This window comes from Lepisosteus oculatus, chromosome 14 (genome assembly GCF_040954835.1).
Source record: "Lepisosteus oculatus isolate fLepOcu1 chromosome 14, fLepOcu1.hap2, whole genome shotgun sequence".
Taxonomy (NCBI): domain Eukaryota; kingdom Metazoa; phylum Chordata; class Actinopteri; order Semionotiformes; family Lepisosteidae; genus Lepisosteus; species Lepisosteus oculatus.
In genome coordinates, this window is record NC_090709.1 from 56,258,923 (window position 1) to 56,272,512 (window position 13,590).

The following is a 13,590-nucleotide window of genomic DNA, read 5'->3' on the forward strand; positions in this document are numbered from 1 at the left end:
TAGTTGTCTTGGAAGTTTCGGAAGGTATAATAGACCCCCTTGTGCCCTCAGCTAAAATATGATAAAATACAACAAAATGTATTTACATAGAACAGCATTTATGGTTACATGTATATTACAATTAAGATAAATATACAAAAGTATTAAAATACAAATGTACAGTCCTAGCATAATCATGCTGTCCAACTGTCTTTTTTGCTTGTCAAGTTCTCCAACAAATCTGTGTCGTAATTTTAAATATTCTAACTAAGGATGCATCGAGAGCATAAATGAATTCTTCTGCTAGGCGTTCGAAGATCAAAGTCCTTGGCTGAATATGATGTCCTTGAATGTTGGTCATTATTGGCCATTCCCAGTGATATTGACTTACATACTTAATTGTTTAACAAAAACATTCATATTTCTTGCAAATATCAAGTGGGTTAAGGTTTTGCTAAGAAATCCGAATAAGTAGAGATGAGGTTTACATTGCAATAATGAGAAGTGCATTTCTGGGTGGGCTCAAACCACTAACCTTTTAATTAACAGAGACTCACGTGTGTCCCTTTTCTCCATTTGCAAGCTTAAAAAAAAGAAAATAATGCTTTTTTCTTACCAGCCTGCGATATACAAGGCAAGATTTGTATTTCATCTTTCACAAGCTTTATGAATTTCATGAAAAGCAAGTTGTTCCAGAAAGAAAATGAAAACTTGCGTTAAACAAAATCAAGCTGTACGTAATCATCCATAGTGATACATTTTGTAAGACAAGACAGGAAGAAAAGCACTGCTGGGATTTAAGCATCTCCTGTTTAAGAGGAAAGCATGTTAACCAAATCAGCCAAAGTGCCGTCAGTGTATCAACACCATGTCTGAGTCAGTGATTGCAGCTGACTGTCACTGGAGGACAGTTCATCGTGAACAAGTCAGCCTGCATAATGAGGGGGAAGAGACTGACTTCTGTGATGCAGTATCGACAGATACTAACCTTCTCTCCAACTGTTCTCTGCTGCATTCTGGATTAGCAGGTAAATATTGGTTTCCATGCGTGTGTAGGGGTTTTGTGTATTTACTGTGACAATTATTAATTATTAATGCTCTTTGAAGACCGGCTAGTTAGTGTTGGCTGAAACTAGCAGAGCTTGTGCACATGGAAAGTGACTACGGGTCCAAGCCAGTCACACTCTTTAGATGGGAAGAAGACTAGTTCGTTCCCGATGTAGCGCTAGTCCTGAATCCTGAGATTCAGCTGTCGACAGTTCCAACCGTAGTTCACTCGTTGATCAGGCGAGCTTTGAAGGTGGAGTACCCGCGGTTCACGGGGCTTGCTGCTGGGCTAACCTCGGGCGGATCCTTTGGTTATGCATGGGCAACCTCCGTTCTCGACTCTTAAAACAAAGTTAAGTCCTGGCACTCGGACACACTGGCCGTCACGTGATTGTCCGAGCTGAGTCTGAGAATGTCCTGGAGGGGCACCTTCTGGGCATCGTGCTGCCTTTTTTATCTGGAGGAACTACGGTAGTTCAGTGGCTTAAAGTTCCGCGGGCATTCGAGACCCACGTGGGGGTTACCCTGCCCTACCAGTTCCTGATTGGCTGATTGAGGTGGAGGATGAGTAACAGTGACCTCTGACCTTAGGGTTGTAAACCTTGGGATGAACCTCTCCCATGGAATCTCCCAGACAGTAAGGCGCCAGAGATGACCACTTATTAGGGTGGCTGGTGAATCTCAGCCTTGGGAGCTGTTCCTTATCAGGAAACTCTATCAGCTAGAAAAACACCTTAAATGTGAACCAGATGGAATGGCCTCTCTGTATCCAGCTGCACTGAGATGAGGGAGAGAGGGACTGGCAAGGGAGCAGCAAACTTAATTCCTGTATTTTAAATACGCCTTGCCGCTACAGAAGTGTCCTTAGAAGAAAAACATCTTCTATGATAGTGGTACAGTCCATCACACCCCTCCTATAGCCTTTCAAAGAGAAAAAAAAACTGACAACAAAGTATGTCTATGTGTGGTAATCAACCAGGTCTTACAAACATTCTTAAACCCTTCCACCTCCTTTCATTGCAAATGATTTGTACATGTTAGAAGGTTAATTTTGGCTTCTGATATTATGGTGGATTAAGAGTCCTGAAATCTTTGTAGAAGTACAAAGATGAAAGAAAGGGCAGTGTAATCATGGCCAAGAGAAGGCAAATGTTGGACTATCTGCTTGGATTGAATGGAGCAAAATGTAGGCAACTCCTTGAGCAGAACCTGCTTCATCCTTCAGACTGGGGTTTCTGAAGATCTGTACATTTGAACTTTCAAAGTGACTAAAGTAAAGGAGTTTTCCCTTTTTACCACATAATTCCCACAGATCAACACTAACAGAGAGCCTAATTCCAGACAGGATTCAATCACTGTCTCTCAGGCATCCCAGCAGTGGATTTCATGACTTCAGAAAGTCATCTTCACCAGTGGAGAACTCAATGCTCTGAGGTTTACTGGCAGAGTCTCACACTGGGTAATGTTAGATGTTGATAAATAATGTCCTATGGAATTCTACTATTGATAAATTCTACTATGGAACTGCGATGTGTCTTGAAAAAAATCTTCTATGATAGTGGTACAGTCCAGCACAGCCTTTAAAAGAGAAAAAAAAAACAAGGTAAGTCTGTGGTGTAATCAACTAGGTCTTGCAAACATACTTAACCTCTTCCAGCTACCAACATTACAAATGCTGTTTACACATTAGATGGTTATTTTTGGCTTCTGATATTATGGTGGATAAAGAGCCCTGGAATCTTTGTAGAAGGACAAAAGACGGAAAGAAAGGGCAGTGTAACCATGGCCAAGAGAAGGGAAATTTTGGGGAGAGCTTTTTTCATACACTTTTTATCATTGTTTTTCCAGCCCAACAAAGATCAACATATATGAGCAGGCGTCCTGTGCCAAATCCAATCTGCCTTCCTTCCAAGCATACAGGAATGTGAGTGAATTAAATATTGACATATGAAAATACACAAAAATATGCAATCACACTGTAGTGTGCTCTCTGAAGGCACCAGTTCTGTAGGGTTTGGGCATTTACTGGGACAATTATTAATTGTAGCAGTAAATCACAAAATTGATTCTTTTGATGGCTTTAGAATCCAACCATGCGACATAACTCAAACAACGCACACACACAGGTACTAATACACGAGGATACATTTATTAATACATAGAAAATGCATATAAACCTAACAGATCTTATCGAGAGGGTTATCAGAATACAAAAGGTATATATTCAATCAGTTACAAAGTGTTACACATATCAAAAGGACATACGTTCAATATATCATTCATTTAGACCGTTTCGTAAATGAACTTGGTTTTAACTTCTACATTAGATACTCAAAACAAGTACATAACTCTTAGGAATTAAATTGATATCAACTGGTTGGGATAACAATTGAATTCTCGAGCAGTAATGCAGTGAAGTTGAATACTCATCCAATCTCTGGGGATTCAGATATCCTGCGGACTCAAAGAAACAGTTGCAGGCTGTTGCTGTCCAATCCGCGCTCTCTGGCTCGGTGCCAGGCTGTGCTGTGCGGCTTGCGACGGTGCGCTGCTGATGCTCACAGACCGGCTAGTTAGTGTTGGCTTTAACTAGCAAAGTTTGCGCACAGGAAAGAGGATGACTGTGGGTCCCAGCAAGTCAGGAAGAAGACCAGTTCGTTCCTGATGAAGCGCTAGTTCTGAATAGTGATTCAGCTGTCCACAGTTCCAACCTGTTCACGAGGCCTGCTACTGGTGCTAACCTTGGGTGGATCCTCTGGTTACTCTCTGGCAACCTCCGCTCTAGACTCTTAGAACAAAGGAAAGTTCTGGCACTTGGACACACTGGCCGTTCCGTGGTTGTCTGGGCTGAGTCTCAGGATGGTCAGGAGGCGCTCTGCGAGAATGTCCTGCCCTTAGGAGCCTTCTGCTCCTGGGCCGTCCTGCCCTGGAATTCTCCTTTGAATTCCCTTTAGAAAAGTCCACAGAATTCTCCTGAATCTTACTACAGTAAGTCTGTGTTTCTTGTTTTTACCTGGAGGAACTTCAGCTCGTTGATTGGTGAATGTTCCATGGGCATCAGAGTCCCACGTGGGTTACTCGGCCCTACCAGTCCCTGATTGGTTGATCAAGGTGAGATATGAGTCATTTACTCCTGACACCTAGGAATGCAGTCCAGATGTCCATCTGGCACTCCCTAGACAGATAGGCGCCAATGGATGACCATTGATCATGATAGCCAGGCTTAGCTAAGTGCATCCCCCTTTGGCAGCTGTCCCTTATCAAAGGAAACCTTAAATCAGCCTGCATGAATAGTTTCTCTGTGGCTGCACCACAGAGATGAACAGAGATGGGGCCTCATTTGGGAAGGCTCAGAACACTTAATTCTTTCTTATTAATAAGCCTCGCTGCTACAACACATATGCAGTTTGAGCAAACATAAGACAATAACCAAGTACCACAAACTACCAGGCATCTAGTATCATTAGCAGTTCAGGTGGGGAGCTGCATCACCATGTGTAGGCTGCAAAGGAACAAGTAATAGGTCTATTCCATGCTTAAAAGAAAAGAAAGAAAACACAACATTTCAGCCGTGGAGCCCTCACACCTGAAGAAGGCTCCACGGCTGAAACGTTGTGTTTTCTTTCTTCTCTTTTCATATAGTGTCATTAGCCTTTTAACAGTTCCTGTCAAAATAAAATAGAAATGGATAACATTCTAGAGAGAGTTTGAAATACCAAGGTACAATTTAAAACATATCTCTTCCACTACAACCACAATATTTTGGAGAGATCGTTGAACCTCACTGTTCTGACATGTCCGTTAGCCTCCGTCCTGCTTCAGCAATGAATGTGGCGGGGCACATTCTGAGGGAGATGAGGTCAATCATGTGGCAGGAAAACCACGCTATGCTTTTTTTTGAGATCCTGAAAAGGACAGAAGGGCCATGTATATGTGTGCAGCTGGATATGTAATTGCATGTGGCGTAGCAGATTCTGCTGAAGCCCCACTGCCTGGTGTGGACGGTAGCTGTGTATATTGCAGCAGAATTGTGCATGTGAGATCAAGGGGGCATGTCATGTGTTTCAGCACTTCACTCCCTTCAGTAGCACATGATTCCCTGAGTTCTTTGGATGACCCGTGGACCGATCTTTCACGATGAAGAATTCCTTAAGAAGAATAGATCCCGGCCCACCAACCCAATGCCTCCGTCTCAAAACAGCAACCTCCCACTGCCCTTTGTCTGCAAGGCAGTCGTGTAATTGCGGCTTTCTTGACTTATTGATGAAGGTCTGACTGGACGAGCGAATGACGCCTCTCCCCCATCCTCAAGCTCACTGACCGATTGAAATGGAAAGTGCTGCTGTGGCTCGTTGGTCTAGTGGTATGATTCTCGCTTAGGGTGCAAGAGGTCCCGGGTTCAACTCCCGGACGAGACCTCGTGTGCTCTTTTCCTCCTCTTCCACAAGACTGGGAACTGATATCCACATCACTTCGCAGCGTCTGCTTATGGCAAACGATGGAATGTGACTAATGACTGAACGAGCCTGGTGAATTCTCATCACGTGGCACAATGAGAGCGTGCAGTCAGCTGTCCAAGGCGGCAACCTCATTGCTTGTTCAAAAGAACACGTACTGAAAACTCATCACCACTATGTCGTAGATGAGCACCGCGATCGCTTGTTGTCATGCGTCCTTACTTGGGAAATGCAGAAGCAAAAACTGCCCTCTCTCAGCCACCGAAACGTGTGCGGCTCGCCTTGCGCTCTCTGCGCCTCGCATATTTGTGGAGCTGTCTGCTCTTCTTTCTGTTGAAGTAATCAAGTTACGGGGCGTCCTGCAGCCTATGATGTTCTCACTGAGAGCTTTCAAGATTTGAAGGAAAACTACGAGCTTGATGGCTCAAGTCGAACGAATGTGATTGTTAAGCAATCGATGATCAAAAGCACGTCTTCTAACAATTCGTGAGAGTATTATCAGCACTGTTTTCACTCGGATATACTTTTCACTTGCTAAGCTGACAAATTGGACGAGAAAATGCTGGAGACGCACTCAGTGCAGACTGAGGTTGGGAAGGAGGTGTGGCCCTTCAACGCTTGACAACTAAAGGACATTCTCTCCGCAACGGAGGAGCACCTGTCAGAAGTCGCAGAAGCACCGGGCTTCTGGAGATCCAAACTCAGACCCGGAGGATGCGGGAATCGATCCCGCTACCTCTCGCATGCTAAGCAAGCGCTCTACCATTTGAGCTAATCCCCCTCGCTTCATGCTTCTCGGCATCATGTCTTACCGCCTCTGCCCCTCTTACCGGGCACCGCCCACTGCCCTTGGTCTGCAAGGCAGTCCTTTCAAGTGCGATGATGACGCTGGGACCTTCGTTGCCTATTGTATGAGCTGAACTTTTGTGCTCTTTCCATCAACTCATCTTGTCATCTTACAGTCTGGGTAATTGGAGACAGGGCTGTTCTGCTTCCTATGGTCATATACGGGTTTTTCGCATGAAGCCGTATTGAACAGTATTTCTCGCATTGTGAACATGTGCACACAGCGGTCCCCCGGGTTCCAGTTAGTGCGTAATTACGCATCGATGAAAAACGAAATTAGCTCACTGAAAGTTTGATGCAGAGAATGTGGAAATTTCCACAAGTTGTGGTCTTTAAAATGCATTTGGTTTGAAGACGTTCTGTGCTTCCATTGTGAAGATATGGACAAAACAATATTTGAGCGTGGTAAAAAAAAGTCATAAAAATGGCAAAGAGAAGGCTGAGAAAGCATTCACAATGCATTTTATACACAAAGCAAGTGTTTTTGTAACTCTAAGAGATTTCGCAAAAGCACTACAGGTGTGCCAAAATCGTTTTTGAACTTCAAGCTAACTTTACCCCGGTCTTAGAGAAAGGACTGCCTTTCACTTCTCTGTGTTTTCTTTCACAGCGCTGTGCACTTTTTCATTGCTCTCACTTTCAGAGCCTCTGCACAGCACACGACTCGACATCAGGAAGCACATTGAAGTGAAAGCAGAAAGCGCTGCGACATGCACTGTGCAGATCCCGCCACACTAAGAGGTGAGTGGGTCTGTTCGATCACAGCGCTAGGCGAATCCCCAAACAGTGTGCGTGGCAACAAAAAAAGCTGCTCTGTTTTGAACTGGGGACATTTCACATGTGAGGCTAACGTGATAACCACTACACTATGGAAACGGTGGGAAATTGTGCCCAGTGGCCCAGTGCTGAGCTTCGCCAATGCTATTCAGGGGCTATTCAGGGGCCAATGCTATTCGATGTGAATTGAATGCTATTCAACTCGCCAATGCTATTCAGGGGTGGAAAAGGGTGGAGCCGTGTGTGTCTTTTGTTCAAAGACACCTACATCTCAGAGCCAGAAGTACAGGCCTTCCTCCCGCAGGTCCACAAAGATGTTATTTTTTAAGAAGATCCTGCGAAAGTCGGCCATCCGCCTTTCAGCCCTGCAGTAGGCCAGGCTGAGAGAGAAGCAGTCCTTCACCCTGGCAATGTACAGCCTGACAAGGTCTGGCTTCGGGCCATTGTACATCATGAGGTTCCTCCTCTCCCAGACAGCTGTCCTCGTTAGGCTGAGGAGGAGGTTCACTAAAATGGTGTTAACCCCCCTCTCAGACCCTCGGTACCCAAAGAGGAACAGCTCTTTCCAGGGCACCATGTCAAGAACAGCTCCTCGAACAGAGCGAAACAGGCCATCCAGCAGATCCGTCAAGTACGCCCTGGCTCGAGCTGGGGGAAGATCTTACCCCAGAACACCTCTGAGACCGGCACTCTGAAGCGTTTCGCCACCATCAGCCTGTAGAACATGCTGGTGGTGAACCCCAGGAGGTCCACCCCACGGTCCCCCCACTTCACCCTCAGCTCCGGCCAGGCCGGGCCTGCTGCCCCGTCTTGTAGATGGAGCTTCTCCAGCCAACTGTCCGGGAGACCGAGTTTGAGCTGCTCGTAATCCTGACGGATCTTACTGACAGGCAGCTCGTCGTCGACCTCTCGCACAGCGTCGACAATAGCCTGGGTGGGCAGAAATCCGTCCTTTACTTCATAAAGAAGATCCTTGACCTTGGATATGCCAGCCTCGTAGAGCTGCCTGTTCCATCGAGACACCAGCAGGGGGTCGAGGAACAGAGGCTGCTACAGAAGCTGGGCCCGGGTCTCCGGCGTGTAGGAGACATGCTGGGACATGAACTACCCCCTCGCCAGCAGGACCTCCCTGTAAAAGGAGGGCAGATGTTTTATCAACCCTGGAGTCAGCCTCACCAGGAGGGTCTCCTGCCCCAAGCCCCCGCAAGTCTCGAGGTAGCTTGCCATACCAATCTTCCAAATGCTGACATTATCCAGGTCAAGGAACTTCTTCACTACTTTCAGCCTAAAGCTTTTCAGCTTCAGGCCTATATCACACAGCTTCAGCCCACCCCTGGAGATTTCCCCAATGAGGGTGTCATGAGTGACCCGCGGAGGCTTCCCCTCCCACACAAATCCCACCACCAGTTGCCTAATCTCATTCTCTACCCGTTCAGGAAGAGGCATCACAGACAGTGGGTACCACAAGAGGGACAGGCACAGTGTGTTAACGAGCAGGACCCTTCCCTTTAGGGTCAGGGACCTGTGTCTCCACCGATTTAATTGGCCCTCATCTTAATGAGCTTCTCCTTCCACAGGAGAAGCCCAGTGGCCTGCTCATCAGCGCTAATGTAGACACCAAGGACCTTCAGGTGACCCGTCTCAACCCTGAAAGGGTAGCCGAGGAGCGGGGCAAGGTCTGCCCTCCCCACCGGCATGACCTCAGACTTCTCCAAGTTTACCTTGGCGCCCCAGGCAGCGCAGTAGGCCTGCACCACCTCTAAAATGGCCGAGATCTCCACCACCTCTGCCAACGTCAGTCTGGTGTCGTCAGCATATTGGTAGATCAACGAGGTGGCGGTGCCCCCAGGCAAGGTCACTGGAAAGAAGCTCGTGAGGGAACCATTCACCTTGACACAGCTCACGATCCCCTTGTACACGAGCCTCACCCAGGAGATGAAGGCCTCGCCGAAGCCAAAGCTCTTCAAGACCTCAAACAGGAAGGAATGCTCCACCCTGTCGAAGGCCTTCTCCTGGTCCAGTTTCAGGACGTATCCACCCCTCGGCTGCTCCCGCATAAGGTCCACAACATCTCTGATGGAGCACACCGTGTCCGCGATGTCTCTCCACTTGACGCAGTAGGTCTGCGAAGGCGACAGGATCCTGGGCAGAACCTTCCCGAGCCTGAGGGAGAGAACACGAGTTAGTATCTTATAGTCTGTGTTCAACAGACTGATCGGGCGAAAGTTTTTCAAAAGGGAGGGATCCCCCTGCTTTTTGTAGACAAGAGAGATCATCCCCCTTCTCATAGATGGGGTCAGAGCGCCGGTCCTGGCAATCTCCTGGAACACCTCCAGAAGGAGGGGCCCCAGGGACTGCTGAAAGTGTCTGTAGAGCTTGGAGGAGAGCCCGTCCCACCCAGGGCTCTTGTTAGGAGACGAGCCCCGAAGTGCTTCAAGCACTTCCTCCAAGCTCAGCGCACTGTCACAGAGCTCACGATCGCTCTGTGACAGGCGGGTACTCACCCAAGCCAGCATGGCCCGGGTCTGCTGCTCATCCACCACTTCGGCCAGAACAAGGCGCTATAAAAAGAAAACACCTCATTCCTAACGGCCTCGGGGGCAGAGAGCCGCACACCGTCCTCTCCCACCAGCTCCTCGATGAAGGAGCTGCGCTGCCTCTCCTGCTCCAGGCCGAAAAAGAACCTCGTGCTCTTCTCGCCCTCGGCCAGATACTGGGCTCTGCTGCGCACCCTGGCTCCTCTCCACTTCTCCTCCTCCAGGGCTTGCAGCTCACCCCTCAGCTCCAGCAAGAGCTCGCAGCCCCCGCCGTGATCTGCCAGGAGCCTGAGCTCTGAGGTGATCCGAGCCCGAAGCTGTCTCTCCCGCCTGGCCTTCTCCCGCCCCCGGGACAGGCCATACTAGATACTGAACTCTTTGATGGCGTACTTGAGATTATCCCACCAGACCAGCTTTTCTGACCTATACAGGGGACACTGCAGCTGCTGCCGGATAAGGTCTTCTATGCCCTGACAGAATGAAGCCTCCCCAGGAGCGCCTTATTAAAGCACCAGAGGCCGGGGCACCGGTCCTCCTGTGCCCCTGCTAGAGAAAAGTGAAGCACAGCATGGTCGCTCAGGGTCATGAACACATAGCGCATCTGGCTCAGGCACGGGAAGAGACTCATGTGCCCCTGCAACAGGTCGATCCGGCTCTGTCTCAAGACACCTTCGACGACCTGCCGCCGAGAAAAGTCCCTCCGCGCACACTAAGCCTGACGCCACGCATCCACGAACCAGTGAGCTTCCGCACTGCTCTTAAAGGTCATCCCAACCGCGACATCGAGCGCACTCAGTGCACAGTTAAAATCTCCGACGACCAGCCCTGGCTGCTGAAAGCAGCTCGCCTCCAGCTGCTTGAAGAAGGCGAGCCGCTCAGCTTCCCCATTGGGGGCGTAGATGTTGCTCAGCAGCACGGACTGTCCAGGAAACCCAAGACAGACCTGCAGGAGCTGGCCCTACGTGTCGCGGTGCAGGAGCCTTACGCTCTCGTACACTCCCCTCCTCACCAGCACAGCCACCCCCCTCCTGCACAGGCCGGATGCGTTGCTGTAAAACAGCTCCCCGTCCCACTGTGCTCGCACCTTCCGGACACACTCCTCGTCCCAGAAGGTCTCCTGGAGGCAGACAACATCCGTCCGCCCCAGCAGAGCTAACACTGCCCCCAGCTTTGCTCAGTCCCTCAGCCCGTTGGCGTTTAAAGAGGCGAAAGTTGCCATCACGCATATGGCCATAAGAGTGAAATTAATTCTCCGGCCCGCGCGACAGTTCCCCCGCCCTTTCTGCCACATTCTCATTGCCAACACTTGCCGCTTCCTCCCCACCTCCTGTCTCCGCCACCGCAGAGACATCAGGGATGGGTCTGCGGACAACTCTTGAACTGGGCTTCAGGTTGGGCTGAGGCCTGACGTGGTGCCACTGGATTCCAGCCTTCGAGGGCCCAGGCGGTTGTACCCCGGCTTGCCCACAGCTGGGGAACCGCGGTGATGGTGGTGGTGGTGCTGGTGCCGTCGCCTCCTCCCTCTGCCTCTCTCCCTGCACAGGCTTGGGTGTCAAAAGCCCACTGGTACGCTGAGGGGCAGCCTCTGGTGGTGGTGGTGCCCGTAGGATCTCAGCTGCACCACGCTGCACCGCCGCATGTTGTGGAGCAACCTCCCTCTGCTTCTCTTGCGGCACAGAGTGGGATGCAGCAGGATTGTTAGGGCAACGGGGCGCCCCTGCTGGTGGAGATGCTGGCTGGTCCCCGGCTCCTTTCTGCTGCGCTGTACCCAGGATTGGAGGGGCCTCCCTCTGCCTCTCCCCCATCACCGGCTGGGGCGTTGCTGGCTCACTGGGGTCCTGGGGCGCCGCTGCTGGCAACTCTCCATGCTCAGCTACAGCGGCTACCCGTAGTCCATCTTCAACCCCCTCGGTGTTGTGGGCAGCTGCTCCTGCGGCGGCTGGATCTTCCGGTTCCGGCTCGCAGTTGCAGCTCATGAGCGCGTGGAGGCAGTCCGGGCACTTGGCAGCGGTGCAGTTCCTGGCGCGGTGGCCGGGCTGTCTGCACTCATAGCAGAGGAACTCAGGGCAGTCCTTGGCGATGTGCCCCGAGTCCAGGCAGACATGACACACCCTTTGTTGAAGGTCGTGGAGGACCCTGAAGTACTGGTCCCCCTCTGCCGTGGCGAAGCGGATGCTGTATGGCAACGAGGCTACATGCTCGGGAAAGCGAATCCGAACAAACCTCATGCCATCAGCAATGGTGGTCCCGGGGTAGTGGCGCATCCTGATGTCCGAAATCACTCTCACCCCCCAGCTACTCAGCTTCTCCTTGATAGTCTCGTCTGAGATATATGCCGGGAAATGGAGGAAGGACACCACTACCTCCTTCCGCTCCAGCCAGCGTCAGTAGGAGGGTGTGCCCTGCACATCCAGCCCCACAGCCACCGCGTCTGCATGTTCCTTTGAGTCCAGAGTCAGTTCAAACTCTTTTGGCGTCCGGGGGTGGCAGGCAAAAAGAGAGCCCTCCCCACAGACGCCGTGCACAGCTGCGATAATAGCACCCGCAGACGGTTTCTCCACGCCGCTCACATCCACCACAACAGTATGCGCCCTTGCAAAAACCCGCCGGGGGGGTCGGTCCGAATTCCTCATCCTTCTCTTTCCTACACCACTCTCCTCCTCCACTACAATAACATTCTCTGCCTCCATGTTTTTTCCTTCCATTAAAACACAAACAGGACTCAGAAAGCAACAAAAAAGCAACAAAAAAAAACAAAAGTCTCTATCCTCACCAAACAGAGCTAGGCTGAAGGGGAGGGCTTCAAAAATCAACCAAAAACACCAAAAAACCACAAAAAACAAAGTCTTACTTAAGACAAACAAATCCTCTGTTCCTCTTCTTCTTCTCCTTCTTATAGAGAGGACAGCTCCGTCACCTCTTTTACGACGCTGCTTTTTTTCCCTTGCGTTTTTCTCTTCTTCCCACGTTCTCTCTCTTCACTGCCTTCGTCCCCGCTCTATTTCACTTCAGCCTTTCACTCTTGCTTCCTTCCAATGAGGACGGAGCTGAAAGGGCGCTATAGAGGATCGCTGTGGAGAGCTGCTGCTGTGCTTTGACATCTGAGCTCTGTGGAAAACGATCTCAATACAATTCTGAAAAACGCGACTCCCCGAACGCCAGCAGAACAAGTCTCCACAGCCGAAGCGCTTTGTCTCTTTTCAGCTGGCGATAAACCTTTCCTCGATCCTTTGCGGACTTGTAAAACTGTTCATGATCAGAATAAAAAACGCTCACGCTAATACACAAGCACCCGTGTCTCGCCAAAGCTGACAAATAAACAGACGGACAAGCCGCACTGCACGTGTGAACAGGGGAATGAGCGAGCGAACGGGGATAGGGCGCCTCCTGCGCTTAAAAGCTTACAGCACCTGGTATTCCCAGGCGGTCTCCCATCCAAATACTAACCAGGCCCATCCCTGTTTAGCTTCCGAGATCAAGTGTGCTCAAGGGGGTGTGCCCGTAAGCAAGAGCAGGGGTCGCTGGCACCCTTCTTATAGAGAGGGCAGCTCCGTCACCTCTTTTACTACGCTGCTTTTTTTCCCTTGCGTTTTTCTCTTCTTCCCACGTTCTCTCTCTCAACTGCCTTCGTCCCCGCTCTATTTCACTTCAGCCTTTCACTCTTGCTTCCTTCCAATGAGGACGGAGCTGCGGGAGAAAGGGCGCTAAAGAGGATCGCTGTGGAGAGCTGCTGCTGTGCTTTGACATCTGAGCTCTGTGGAAAACGATCTCAATACAATTCTGAAAAACGCAACTCCCAGAACGCCGGCCGAACAAGTCTTGAAGTGGAAATCTAATAAGTAAATTGATTCTTAAAATGTAGAGAGCTTTGCAAAAAAATATATTGGGGCTTTTAGATAATATATTTCAAGGATGTAATTGCTGTGCTACAGTACGTGCAGAACTTT

The 13,590-nt window shown here is 49.8% G+C and overlaps 2 non-coding genes and 1 pseudogene across 2 annotated transcripts; 1 reads left to right on the plus strand and 2 right to left on the minus strand.

The window, feature by feature from the left end:
- Positions 1-5,372: 5,372 nt before the first annotated feature.
- trnap-agg (transfer RNA proline (anticodon AGG)) lies at positions 5,373-5,445 on the plus strand. The gene has a single exon. It is a non-coding gene; the product is annotated as a tRNA-Pro (tRNA).
- Positions 5,446-6,191: 746 nt separating this feature from the next.
- trnaa-agc (transfer RNA alanine (anticodon AGC)) lies at positions 6,192-6,264 on the minus strand. Its single transcript has one exon. It is a non-coding gene; the product is annotated as a tRNA-Ala (tRNA).
- A 6,777-nt stretch (positions 6,265-13,041) lies between these two features.
- On the minus strand, positions 13,042-13,150 carry LOC138219188 (5S ribosomal RNA; annotated as a pseudogene).
- Positions 13,151-13,590: the final 440 nt, after the last annotated feature.